Below are 14,613 nucleotides of genomic sequence, written 5' to 3' on the forward strand. Positions count from 1 at the left end.
AGCTTTTTGTTTGATTCTCAACACAGTTTCCAGAAACCAGAACCATACAATTCCCTGTCTGGTACAGTGAGCAACAGTTTGTATCTGCTTAGCTGGTGTTTGTATGCTCAGTTAACCAGCCCTTGTATGTTCTGTCTCTTCTAAGGGCTGTGGAAATTTAAATACGGTAAATGCTCTGTGACAGTGCTGCTGTTGTTTAGTCAATTCATTTCCTTGAGTAGAAGATCAGTTCACAATTACTTCAGGGCAGTCCATACAGGCCATCTTAGTTGGCCATTAATTAAGCAATAAGACATGACAGGCAATGTATTTCTGGGCCATTTAACGTATCTCTTGAGGGATTTTTAAAGCCAGAGGCTAAAGGTCAAGTGACTTTAGACTTTAACCACTTGAGAAGTTCACTGCCAGGAATTTTCCATTACCACAGGGGAAATCTGAATATGAGTTATTGAAACTAAGAAACACAAGACTTTTTTAGTGTATAATTGGGAAATCAAGCCAAAATTTTTAAAAATAAATTTACAGAGTGCCATATATTGTACCATAATCTGCCATGTATTATCTCGTCTAATTTTTCCAACAATCTTGTGAAGTGTTCATTATCCCCATTATACAGTAAAAGCACATGAAGCTCAGAGAAATTTGATAGCTAAAATCCTTTGCACTATGGTTTAGAATTCTGAAATTAAATAATTATTAAATTACAAGCTCTTGAGTTAGCCAGACTTAAAGCATTGTTCTCTCCCACCCAAACTCTAGCTTCTTGGAATAAGAGCAAAGATTAATTTAGAAAACATGGCTGTGCCATGGGCTATTGGGAAACCACTTCTCTAGACTTTATGGCTCCTTTTAGTGAGTCTTACAAAAATTAATAATAACATCGTTTATTAGTAATTGACTGCTTAAATGTAACAGAAACTTTTGGGCTTTACTGGAAAATATTTAAGATTTCTCAAGAAACTGCCCCACAACTCAGAGATTCTTTCTTGACAACATTGTCATTTTTATGTACCTTATTCCATCTCTCTTGGCCCAGATACTCATTGTCTATGTTTGCCTCCTAAATGCCCACTTTTGCTTTATATATAAGCATACTCTCTATTAATTTCTTACTGTGAAAAGAACATGGTATGCTCTTGGCCAGGTACGGTGGCTCATGCCTATAATCCCAGCACTTTGGGAGGATGAGGTGGTTGGATCACCTGAGGTCAGGAGTTTGAGACCAGCCTGACCAACATGGAGAAAACTCGTCTCAACTAAAAATACAAAATTAGCCTGGTATGGTGGCACGTGCCTGTAATCCCAGCTACTCGGGAGGCTTAGGCAGGAGAATCACTTGAATTCGGGAGGCAGAGGTTGCGGTGAGCCGAGATCACGCCATTGCACTCCAGCCTGGGCAACAAGAGCAAAACTCCGTCTCAAAAAAAAAAAAAAAAAGAACATGGTGTGCTCTCTAACTAATTGGATAATATTGTTTAAGTTATTTGTGTCCCCACACATAATGTTCAGGATGCACCTAAATTCTACTTATCTTTTTTTTTTTTTAACTTTACTTATTCCTACCTCTCCCTGTTCATTGATTTTAGTAGAGATACCCTGACAAGAAGACACCTAACTTTATATTATATTCCATGTGCTTAGACACATATGTAAAGTAAATAATTATTTTATTAACTAAATTGATATATAAATAATTTTATAAAATCCAAAACCAGCACAGAAAATTCTTTAATACTAACGAATTTAACTTTATCCAGCTTTTTTTCAGCTTCCTGAACTTACCTTCACTTCTAATGTACTCAGAGTATTAACTAGATTTTATTTTTTGTTTTTATTGAAGCAGTTTCTTGTTAGTTTCCATAATAAAATATTATTTTTGTTCTGTCTAATGACTTCACTCACCGATTTATTCAATATTTATTGAAGATTGACTATTCTTCTATCTTTTTCATATTATCAAAGTTAGAGCATTAGCAGAACTCAATCCAACTTCAGTGGCTTCATACTTAGTTAAAATTGTTCCCTGATTTTAATTCTACATCATGTCTGTTTAGTTTCCAAAATTGTAAGATTTTGGTGTGTGTGTGTGTGTGTGTGTGTGTGTGAGTGTGTATGTGTGTCCACACATACATTTGACATTTCTTGTCATCTCCATTGACTAAAATCAAAGAAAATCCTTGGAAATCTGATCATGTACACTTTGTCATTTAAATCTAAGCCGATTTAAATCTAGGTCAATTTAGTTGAAACAATAATTGAGGCTCTCTTGAGCTCTTGGACAGAAATTTTGCTTTGAAATGTTGAAGGGAGTAGCTCTTTCCACAGGACATGCATTTGTGAGGATGTGTGCAATGCCAGAGCTACTGGAAGCTTTCTTGTGGGGCTAACAGGGGTGCCTATCTGAGAGAAAAGCCAACGTAAAGAGAAGAGGACCTGAGAGGCAGAGAGAAGGAGATGGACTTCTGAAGTCATCCTTTGCACTTTGAGATTCACTTTTGCCCGCATACCGGTTACTATCAGTCGTGTGAAACAACATTGACTCTGTCCACACCCTTTCTTTCAACCAGTTTGAGCTTTTAAATTTTATTTCATTGTTTTTCAGCTGAAACTAATATGATACTGAGAAGATGTTTGTAAAATTTTTGGTATAGTGTGGATAAATTATAGGTCTCAAATACATTACTTTCTGTAAAATCTATTACTACCTAAAATATTGACCCAGTACTCAGATTTATTCTGCAGAAACACATTTTACTTTTGAAAGTACTTTTTACATGTTTGTATAATCCACATTTTTGAATCTTGGCCTATATTTGCAATCATTTAGCCTCTAGTTAGGTCCCAGAGAATTATGTACGGTGAAGCTGGTGAAAAAGACTTTTTCAACATTTAATATTATTCTATCTTCAATGATGTTCCCAGGGAGAGTGATATAAATTACCCCAAATATGTTGAACCTAGATCAACTATAGCTCTCCAAATATAAATTTATTGCAGAAGTAGACTTCTAGCAGTTTCCTCAGGGTTCTTTTATAAGGTGGATTAGGTAGAATGTTTACCACATGTCTGTCATGGTTTCACTACTGAGGAAGACTTTCAGCAGTCAAATTAGAGTGTCTTATAAAACTGTACTCAGTAAAGTCTTCTTGTGGAAATCTCAGACAAAAGTGTTCTTATGATGAACTATTTGAGTGCTACTTCTTGCTTAAGTGAAGTTCCATGAAGACCATGCATTTTGAGGTCCAACATTGAGGCCATACTTCAAGGAATATTTTATTAATCTTTTTCTAGGCATCTGGGGTCCGTGCAAGAATTAAGCTTTTATCTTTAGAATGCTTTTTCAGACCATTGCCAGGAAGACCTGATCTGCTGTATTACTGCAGATGGCTGTCTCTAATACACCAGTAGTTATTAAAGGCTCAAATAATGGGTTCTTAGATTTTTCCCCAATTTTTCCTTTTTTATTTGTAAAAGGCTTCCATAAGAATTACTGTACATGCACAAAAAGGCCCCATTTAGAAAATAGTGTGTGAATTCCCATTCTGTACAGTAATGGTCCATATAACTGTATTAAGTCAGTTCCTTTAATAGGGAGAGTGCCTTTTTAGTTTGTGAGAAATCTGCCCCTGCTGAGATTTGAACCAGGTACCCTTGGATCTAAAAGCATTTGCTTTACTCTTTAGATAAAGTGAAATCTTCTTAAGGTGGGGGTGGGGTAGTTCTCTTTGACTTTGGGGACATATCTTTGACAATTTTATTTTTCTTTCTGAATTACTTTCTCAGTCTTTTTCCTCTACTCTTTGTTTTATCTGTTCTAGGGTGTTTTTTTTCCATTTGATCCTTTGGCTAGCACTGGTCTTTAACAATATGAATAAAAACCTCTGTATCTAAGACCAGCATTTAATACTTAACTATGGCAACATTGTTAAATAATCAATAAATACCAGATTTCAGGATTGAACTGCAGAGTCTCTAATAATTCCCAGCTCTAAGAGTTGATAAATCTAAGTTGTTTGTGTCATTTTTAAAAAAATGATTTTTTTTTTTGCTTGGAGGAAAAATACTTGAATTGGATGCTCTTTGTGTATTGTTTGATGAAGACCATTCTGCCAACAAGTCTTCTTGAATCTGCTTCTTAAAAATACATTGTGGTAATTAAATAAAAATTAATTTCCTGTATACTCTTAGAGTCTCATTATATATCCACTAGCTAAATTCTAATGGTTGTGCAATTTGTGATGTAATATTCCATCATTCTTTGCAAACTTTATCATATTCTGTAAGATTTAATGAGAGAATTATAAACACTTGTGAGCTTTTATAAGATGAACTTGTTCTATGCTCAAACGTGGATTGTCTTCCAAGTGTTTTCTAAACAAAACAGTGTAGGATGGGATAATAAGCTACAATATTACAATAACCAGGGTGATTTTTCCTCCTCCTTTGTCCATTCAGATTACAGTAGCCACAGGAAACAAGGGTTTAGATCTTTAGTTCCCATTATTTCATCATTAAGCACGTCTGAAATTCTCACGATATGCCAGGTGCTTTACGGAACATAAAAAGACTTATTCTTACATAGGATAAAAAAGTTTATTCAAGGATAACATTAGACACATTGTAATTACTCCCACTGGAAACATAGTATAGCAAAAAAGGTTTTCGGTACAAAAAAGGAAATTTAACAAGGCATGTTTTCTTTTTATTGCAATTCCAGCCCTAATTCTTCACCCATAGCTCTCTGAGGCCAAACATAACAATCTAGATCTGGATTTGGTAATTTATTCAAGATTAGAATGTAACAAAAATTTATTATGTAATAGGACCTTTGAAAAACATGGAAGCTTGTATGAGTTCTTTCTTAGACAGTCAATTGTAATTCAGCCCTAAATTCCTGAAGTCACCTTGCATTTGCCCTTGAATTGAGTCTTCAGTAATAGCTACAACTTTGAAGTTATCAAAGGTGACCTGAAATCAGGCTGAGCACGCTGGAGAATCTTTGTGTCATAGAGTAATGTCAGTTCTGTACTAGATCAGGAGATAAAACCAGAAAACGAATGCTGTTTATCTACCCACAATCTGTTTAGTGCCAGACCTAGTTAACTACACAACATGTATATGAAAGTTCAGCAAAATGCTTGCAACACAGCTATCATTCAATAAATATTTGTGGAACAAAGAAAGTTTCAAGAACTGTGATAAGAAAAGATAAATCATAATCTCTGACCACAAGAAAATGAAATTATCATTTGAAAACCAATTAGATAGATTTATAATTGGGAAGTGCAGGGTCTCAATTTCTGTTTCCCTGACCTAGCTTTTACACACTATAAAATGTTAAAAATAGGTTTTTTTCAAGACTAATATTAGGCATTTTTAAGCTTCAAGAGCAGTAAGAAGTTTCTACTGAACCCTCCCCCAGATGATTTCTCCCTTCTCAACTGTTTTCTGGAAAAAAAAAAATTAAGAGATAGTTCACAGTTTTAGTGTTAAAGGTGAAGGGCTTACATGCTTTGTTTCACTAATTGGAAAAGTCAAGATAAAAAGGCTTTCTAGACTCTTTCTTGTTTCTCTGGGACATGGATATTAGAAAGCAGGAAGTCATCAGGTGCATGAAGAAGGTAAAATAAGTATCATTGAAATGATGCTGGAATGCAGAAAAAGATCATTAGATTTTAAACTTCTTACTTCTGCTTTAAAAAGAAATGTAAATGTATACTGCAATTTCAAAAATTCTGGTTGTTTTTATATAGTTTTCCTGGTGGTATGTAGCATGAACATTAAGAGAACAATTGTCTCCAGGTAATGATTATTGCTTCCCCAAACATGACTCTGTGTACTTAACACCTTTTCTTTAGACTAAAATCTTTCTTAAAAAGAATAATTATTTGGAAATTAATTATTGAATAATTATTTGGAAACATGAATTACCATTTAAAATCATATAGATGATTGCCTCTACTGTATCTTCCCCTAATTAACTGCACTGTCATCTCCAGCAGAATAACTAGCACCTTGAAAGAAGGAGAATCAGTAGAATACAACCTAAATGCAGGTACAGACTGTATCTCCCTTCTATGTTACCTCCACTGTTTGCCATCCTCACCTCCATCATTCAAATCTCTTTTCTGGAGTTCTCCACTCCTTGAATTCATATTAATATCAGGTTAAGCACTGTAATATTTTTCCTAGCCACTTTTAGATAGTGAGTTTTACAGGTAATTTGGCAAAAACAAGTTTTCATAAGTGTTATGAAAATGTCATGCTAAGGATAATGTTTAAAAATACCCCGAACTTCACATAAAGTCAAAGCTTCTCCCCCTTTCCAGCTTGGCAACTGCTTTAGGCACAGGGCAGAGGAGAAGGCTTTGTTTGCCTTCATCTTTGTTCCTTATTTTTGACTCTTCTATCCTGCACTCCTCTTGCTAGATGAGGTTTCTAACCTTTTCAGAAATGGAGTGAAGAAAAGAAGTTAGGAAAACTAAAGATCTTATAGGATGACATAAATTTGATTCAATGGCTGCTCTTCTTAGGAAGGATATCCGAGATTCCTAATTCTGATTCTGCCTGAGAGTAATTTTATGGATTTATTGGAGACAAACTTGTTGATATCCTCCAATACAGTGATCTCACATGGTGAGGTTTTCTATTTAGCTAGCTGCTTACAACTTCAATTCTCAGGGCATGGGCAGCCCAGGCCACATAGACTCTTACTGATGAGGCTTCATTATCACTCCAGGAAACTCTCTTGCAAAAGTCCTTTTCAGATGGATTGAATTCGGCTTCCTTCCACATGGTCCACATTCATCCATGGACACCTTATGTCTTTACGACTTTGCTTCTGCCAAATAAAGGTTATTCCCAGTGTCATTTTCTCTCTCTATCCTCCTGTTATTCAGGCACCTCTGGTCATAGTTTTTAGCCTTTTAATTTTTATAGTACAGGTCAAAAGCCACCTGATTCTGAAAGACACATATAAAGCTTTCTCCAAGTGGACCTGTCACATTGCCTCTATCCCCACTCTTTCCCCATGGCAAGGGAAAATTCAATAATTTTATTTAAAGAAAGTATTTCTCCATAAACAGCCATTTTTCTTTGCTCCTCTAACCTTTACATATCCTCAAGGAAAGTATTAAGGGAAAAACTAGGAAACTAGTTAACTACTGACTAACAAATAGTTTGGGTATTTGTTCCCTGCACAAATCTCATGTTGAATTGTAATCCCCAATGCAGGGCCTGGTGGGAGGTGTTTGGATCATGGAGGTGGATACCTCATGGCTTGGTGCTGTCTTCGTGATAGTGAGTTCTCATGATATCTGGTCATCTAAAAGTATGTGGCATCCCCAGCCCCACTCTCTCTTGATTGCTGCTGCTTTTGCCATTAAACATTTATAAATGCAAATGCCCCTTTGCCTTCTGCCATCACTGCAAGCTTCCTGAGGCCTCCCATAGAAACCAAGGAGATGACTGCTCCATGCTTCCTATAAAGCCTGCAGAACTGTGAGCCAATTAAGCCTCCTTTCTTTATCACTTACTCAGTCTCAGGTATTTCTTTATAGCAATGCAAGAATGCCCTAATACAACCACCTTTTTTTTTTTCAAGTATTTCATAAGTAGTCTTGTTTCTTATTTTGGGGTTCCTTGGCATTTTTAATACTCGTTCTCTATATTTGGGACTTGGCTAAGACAAAGAAGTAAAACCTTACTTTAACATCCTCTTATGACAGTTGATTATTAACTTACCCAACCTTCTTTTAAGTTATTAACTAAAGAAGGTTAACTTACTAACCTTATTTTCCTATTGGAGACATCTATCACAAAACCGAAGCTCTTGCCTCTCTGAGTTTGAAAGCTTCTAAGGGAAATAATAAGGCCAATTAGGTAAAGAAATATTACCATACATAGTGTATTTATATGTATTCATATTTCTAAATAAAGACTCTCCTCAGTTAAGACAATGTTACCCCATTATTTGTTCTCCTCCTAATTTTACATAAATTCAGAGACAAAGACCATGCTATTCTCCAGCCCTGTGTTTCTGTGCCTGGCCTTTGCCCAGTCAGAGGGCCTGCCTTGTATATGGCCCAAGTGTGGGTATACAATATTCAACATCTCTTCCACGTATTCTTAATTTCTGACTAAGCCATTTTCTGTGAGGCAAAGCAATGCCTCATCTCTCTTTTTGGTCAGTTCTTATCAATTTAACTCACTTTGCATGTTATTTTGAGTTGTTTGGTTATCCTTTCTACTTCTACAAGGGAATACTACTTAAAAAATAATTAATTACTGTAAATTAATACTTTAATAATCCATTCAACAATTCTTTAGTTTTATTTCTGAGAAATGTTGGGGACTTCAAGGTGAATAAGGAGAAATAAGACATGCACAAAAATGTAATGCAATATATAATCTGCTGAGTGTGATTAAGACATTTAAGAAAAATGCCATGAATATTGAGAAGAAAGATTTATTTTTGGCTAAGAGGTGTGAGACACCAGGAAAGACTTCTGAGAAGGCGTTCTACCTCATGTGGACCTTGAAAATATGGTAGGCGATTTCCATAACAGAGATATTATGCCAGACTGAGAAAACAGCATGGACACAGTGAAAAAATATTTGGCCACTTTTGGTCAAAACTTTTTATTGTATATTATATATCTAACAGAAAAAAAACTGAAAAGGAAGACTTCAGCCAGACTTAGGAGGGTCATTAATGCCAGGATTAGAGAGATTGGACATTATTCAATAAAGAAAGAATGTGAGGATGGTACTGAAATTTCTGAGGAAGAAAATTAACTGATTGGAACAGTTACTTGGAAACATTAAATTGGTGGCAGAAAAAGTGAAACAATTATAAATGCCATGATCAAAAACAGAAAATAAAAAGTAAGCATGAATTTAAGACAACAATCTAATCAAGAAGCAATGAATTCCTGAGTGAATGAGTATAGTGGGAAAAAACAGAGAGGAGTAAATATGGGAGCTATTTCTATGGTAGAATGGAAGACTTGAATTGGACATGGAGATTAGAAATGAAGAGTAGTCACTATGGCTTCAAAGTTTGTACCCTGAAGGTACAATTAAGCAAAATAGGGAAAAAGAAGTTCCAGTATGAAAAATACCTGATGATGTAAAAGCAAGTGTTATTTGATATTCAGAGAAGAGAGCAACCGGGGTTGGAGTAGTTAAGAAAAGGCTTCATTTGAAGCTTTGAAAGTTAAATAAGAATTCTCAATAACAATGCAAGATAGAAAAGAAAGGTAATGTGCAAATAAAAGACCCTAACTCTTTTCAATTTGGGTCTAGATTTTCTAATAAAAAATGTTATTATAGATTATTCTGTCCTTCAGATAGTACCCAAGATGATCAAGAATACTAATAACTGAGGTTTAGATTTACTTAGGATGTTACGTAAGATAGCTCAGTTTTACTAGAGACTTTTTTGAATTTGATTTTTTTCTTTGTTTCCACTTATTTTTAAATTAACAAACAGTAAAACTGTTTTTTTTATGTACAGTTCTAGGAGTATTGACAAGTGCATAAAGTCCCTAGCACCACAAAAATCAAGTTATGGAACATTTCTATCACTCCAAGAAATTCTCTCTTGCAGTCCCTTTGTAGTTAGCCCCTCCTCCTACATCTAATTATTGGTAACCACAGATCCGTTCTCCTTCCCTATATTTTTGCCTTTTTCAGAAAGTTATTTTGGTAGACACAATTTTAAGATGTCATGCATCCCTTGTTATAATAACTGTTGTCATTATGCTACATTATATACATGGGCCTGATATAATCACACAAGCTTCTTAAGAACATAGGGTGTTGGACAGCTGGTAACAGGAAAGGAAGTCAGAGATCTGAAGCAGATTCGATGTACCATTGCTGGCTTGTAGATAAGGAGGGACATGTGGAAAAGACCTGAAAGTGGCCTCTGGGAGCTGAGCGGCAACAAGGCAATGAGCACCTGCGTCCTACAATCATTAAGAACTGCATTCTGCCAAGAACCTGGGTGAGCATGGAAGTTGCCTCTTCCCCTAGAAACTTGAGTTATAAGCCCAGCCCAGTGACATATTGACTTTGACCTTGTAAGAATCTATGCAGAGAACCCAACTCAGCCTACCCCAGACTTTTGACATATAGAAATGTGAGCTAATATATTAATGCTGTTTTAAGCTGTTGAGTTTGTGGTAATTTGTTCTGCAGCAATAGAAAATATATACAGTAATATAAATGGAATCATAGAGTATGCAGCCTTTTGAGACTGGCTACTTTCATTCAACATAACACATTTGAGATTCACCTGAATTATGTGAATGACTGAGTATTATTCCATTGGATGAATGTACCACAATTTGTTTATCCATTCACCACTTGAAAGACATTTGAGTTGTTGCAAGCTTTTGGAGATTAGAAAAGAAGGCTGCTCTCATCATTAGTGTACCAATTTTGTGTGAAAATAAGTTTTCTCTTGTATACCTACCTAGGAGTGGTATTTCTGCATTATATAAATATATGTTAAAACATGTAAGAAACACCAGACTTTTCTCTGAAGTAGCTGTATCATTTTGCATTTACATCAGCAAAATGTGAGAATCCCAGTAGGTATTGTCAGTCTTATTTATTTTAGCCATTCTAATAGGTATATAGTAGTATAGCATTGTTAAATTTCATTTTAAACATATTTATCACAAACTTTAACGATTCTGCACAAATTATAATTTTTATAAAATTGTGCTATAAACATTAACATGTTTTAGCTGTTTCACTGAAAATATGCCTTTGACCAAGAGTATCACATTTATATGACTGTATTTATTTTTTACTGTTTTATAACAAATTTTGGCAAGCTCAGCAGCTTAAAACAACATTCATTTATTAGCTCAAATTCTATATGTCAAAAGCCCATGGCAGGCTCGGTTGGGTTCTCTGCTTAGGTTCTTAAAAGGTAAAAGTCAAGGAATCACTGTATTCTCCACTGAGATACTAAGAAAGCATATCTGGGCCAAGGTTTATTCATGTATTCAGCATTTACTGATATCAGCTATCAGCTATGTACTAGAAATGATGTTAGGTACTAGGGATAAAAGATGAAAAATATATGGCCCTGTCCTCAACAAGTTCATGCTCTCTGAAGAGTCAGATCACATAATGTGTATTTGTAGTGTAGTCTGGTAGTTGTCACGAGGGAGTTATGTGAACAGTGCTATTAGGTCACAGTTGAGGAAGCAAGGGATTCTGCTTGAGGGAGCCAGTTAGTGAAGTGATGAGATATGACTATAGATATACAATGATTGAGACTGAAGACTTAAATTAGCACTGAGGATTTATGTAAAGTTGACTAGGGATGTCCAACTGCAATCACTTTGTATAATCTAATGACTAAGATATTCTCTCCCAGCTTCTTTAAAATTTTTGGAATCCTCCCCAAATAACTGTGTTGGCTATATTGTTAAGGATAAAATCTGACATGATTTTGTAGATTGCCAATGGGAAAGATTCTAATTCTTACAGATGTGGGGTTTTTTTTGGTAGAAACACAAAACTGGGCATAACAAAGATGTCTTGGAATTTTATTTTTTTGAGAAACACCAATAAATACTGTTAAACAGGGTTTCTTGGCAGAGTTTTGTTAGTTTGATGTTTTCTTTCTCTAGAAGTTAGTCAATGATTTATGCAGTACATATATTTGTGAGTATGTGTGTATGTATGTTACAACTAATGAGCATGTAAGTGGCTACCTCTGGTAGAGCTATGATCTTGGAATCACATATTCAAGAACTATTTACCCATATTCGATTGTGAATAATGCACTGTGTTTTACATGTAGTAAAAGAGACATTTGCAGTTCTGTTTTTCAAGTACATCCAGTATTTCCCATATCCAGGGCCAGAGTATATGTGGCAAGACTGTATGTGTGAAGAGCAAATGAGAGTAAATAAAATTGTGCCAAACAAATTAGAGATTGTACATAATTGAATAAATGTACAGTTAATCATCCAATAATTGCAAAAGCATTTAAAAAATTCTCACACACTATGCCTGAGTTCTAAAGAAAACACTTGGACATTTTGAGTTTTATTTGATTTTAAATTTCAGAAGAGTTTTCATTGAGGTAACATTTACTTTTGAGGTGTGTAATCTGGGCTCAGCAGGTTGTAATGCTATAGCCTTTGATGTTCACCAAGTTTGTTTATGAACTGTGCTAGAGATGGCAATCCAATATCTTCAACAACAAAAATTCAGAGACAAACACAGGTCATCTTTTTCTGTTTTGTTCATAACAATGTCTTTACTGCCAGAATGTAACCAAGGATCTGTTAGAAATGTAAACAAGATTGCTTTTGTGCACCAAAGAGAATGTGAACCAATTTCAAAAGCTAGCACATTTTAGGTGATGTGAAATGTGTTACAATGCGTGCAGTATACTAAAGCATTTATAAAGCTGCCTAAAGCAGAACATAAGCACTGAGTCCACAGAATTTTGAGTGATTTGTACATACCAACATGTTTTCAAAATATTAAGTATGTTTTCTTTTGTCTCTTTTTGGCTTTTGGCAGCCCACCAGCTTAAACTAGGTTTACAAGAGCCAGTGAAACACCATATTGCAATTTTTGAGAGCTCTGATGTTGATGGCTTGCAATAAACCACATAGGATATTCCCACTGGGGGAAAAGAAGTTATAAACTGTCATGAATATTACAATTTACATGATTTGGAGCTTGGGGATCTCTTGTTTAGATTTTTAACTCCAGCTAATCACAGATTTTCTGTTTTGAAAACAATGATTTGAATATAAACCAACCCAAAAAGAACAATAAGACAATTTCAACAAGCTAATTAATTTCTATAAAAAAGAGAAAGAAATTTCACATGTTCTGAATTTGCTTCTGAGAATGGCTCAGAACATACGCTTCACTTGCAGAATCAGTCAAAACCAGTTTGACTGATAAACAGAGTAGAACTCAACTGTCTGGGTCTAAAGATGACACTTAGCCAGGTAGCACTGTGAAAATACATTAACACTCATCCAAAAGAGGTAATTAGAAAGTGTCAGATGAAAACACTTTAAAAAATTAAAAAGAAAACTCTACTACAGACAAGAAAAGGATTTTCATTTTTATAAAACTACTAATTTAGAATTTTAAGTGATAGACTTATCATTTCCATTGTGTTCAAAGCAGGCAGAATGATGGCAGATCTCAAACTCTTTTTATTTGTTCCCCCCAAAAACATAGCTATTCTTAAATTTTCTACAAATGCTACCATCTTATCAGAATTACTTGCAAGAGAAATATAGGTCTCAAGAATAAATAAATCAGATGAATAACCCACTTGGGCATCTTGTAAAAATAAATGTAACCTATCTATCAATAAACATTTTATGAATTTTATTAAGAAACCACTTTTTGACTTTTAAATAATTTAGTTACTGATCTAATTTCAAAAATCATTGTACATATATTTTGTTCAGTTTATAAATGGGCTACATTATATGTTTAAATAAAATGTAAACCATCACTGTTCAGTAGGAAACTCTTTACTACTCATTCGTTTAACAAATATTTATCAAGGACCAGAAACCACAACTTTAGCTCATGTCGATGCTACTATTCCAGTTGGAGCCACCATAGTCTCTCACCTGAGTCATGGTGATAACTCTTAATCTCTTTGTTTCTGTTTTTTTTTTCTTATAGCCCATTCTGAAAAAGAAACTGGAATGATTCTGTTAAAATATAAGTCATTTTATGGCTCTTCTCTATCCAAAATCTCCCAGTGACTTCTCATTTTATTAAGAGTAAAATCCAAAGCCTAAATCATTCTACTGGCCTCAAAGACCATAAATGATCCTCTGTTGCCATCTTCTCCTTCTGACTGCATCTCCCACCTTTTTTCCACTTGCTTATGCCATCACAGACCCTTAGCAAATTGGGTTATCCCTAGAGTGTGGTGGAGAATGTTAATTGCTATAGCCGTTTTAGAGGGTGATCTGGCAATATCTAATAAAATACACAATGCATATTCCACATGCCATGTTTGTATATACATGCTGTCTCTGAAAGCATATCCAAAAAATTGGCAACAGTGATCAGTCACCTCTGGTAAGGGGAACCATGTACTGGAAAACAGGGATGGGAGGGCACTTTCCTGCCTCAGCATATGTGCATTTGCTGTTCCCTCTGTCTGGAAGGTCTTTACCAGCTCCCGGCAAGACACGCTCTCTCATGTTCTTCCGATTTTGACTCAAATGTCACCTTCTCATCAAGGACTTCCTTGGCCATCGTAAAATCCTACAGATATACAACCCCTCCACAAATATACTGATCCTATCTGCCTTTTCTTGCTTGATTTTTTTTCCCTTCCAGCACTTATCACTAAACAATAGACTATGTGTTTACTTATTAATCTTACTTATTGTCTATATCTCCTACCGGAATATAAATTTCATAGAGGTAAAGAGTTTTGTTGTTTTTATTTCTTTATTCTTAGCCTCTAGGACAGTGCTTGACATAAAATATAAACTGTAAGACAAGTACTGCTGTAAGTGCTGAGATCCAGAAGTGAACAAGATAGACAAGTTCTGCTCTTTTGTCATTAACTTTCTAGTAGGGAAA

Source organism: Pan paniscus, chromosome 2 (genome assembly GCF_029289425.2).
Source record: "Pan paniscus chromosome 2, NHGRI_mPanPan1-v2.0_pri, whole genome shotgun sequence".
Classification (NCBI taxonomy): Eukaryota; Metazoa; Chordata; class Mammalia; order Primates; family Hominidae; genus Pan; species Pan paniscus.